Source organism: Gregarina niphandrodes (genome assembly GCF_000223845.1).
Source record: "Gregarina niphandrodes unplaced genomic scaffold scaffold00007, whole genome shotgun sequence".
In the NCBI taxonomy this organism is placed as follows: Eukaryota; Apicomplexa; class Conoidasida; order Eugregarinorida; family Gregarinidae; genus Gregarina; species Gregarina niphandrodes.
The window spans coordinates 260,384-261,127 of NW_011645778.1; positions in this window are offsets into that span (position 1 = coordinate 260,384).

Here is a 744-nt window from a genome sequence, read left to right on the forward strand (position 1 = left end):
TGGGACGACGTCCACAGGTGGTGAGCCGACCCCGGTCGGGAGAGTCCCGACCGAGGTAACCTCGAGTGAAGTGACGCCATCCATATCCGCTTCGTCGTCCACAGCCATCGCACTCCGTTCTTCGACCACCGCCTGCTCGGTGGCCATCAGATTCCGGACGCAACCCCATTGGTCGGAGCGCCAGACCTCGCAGGTGTTCTGGACGCCGTTGAATTGGTCGAGTTGCGCCCGAAACTGATCCGAGTGCAATATCGTGTTGAGGACATCATCAATCCCCGCTGCGAATTCTCCGATCACCTCCGTGCTACCCGACCCAAGCACAGAGGTGACCAACGACATGACTGTTTCGTCATCGGCTGGCTTCGCAGATTTCTAAGGGACAAGCAATCAGGTAGGCAATGAGGCGGAGGGACTAGTGGCAGGGGCGACGCAAAGTCAGTGGTCAAGAGGGGGAAGTTAAGAGGGCGAAAGTTTCTTACGATATGGCTCATTGAAGTCAGCTAGCAGTCACGTCGTGATCTGGCACATTTTCTTCGCGCATGCGACCAGATAAATGTGCGGGCCGGTAATGCGAAGAAGCCGGCCATGGGAGTAAGTCGTAGTGAAGGTCGCAAGCTGGACATGGCGTGTAACTGGAACTGTGGCTGGATCCTTTTAGATCAGTAGGAAGACCCTTCTGTCTCTACATGTGGGTAGCAACTCTTATCCTCCAGTGGAAAGACCCCGTCCCCGAGAGTCTTGTGG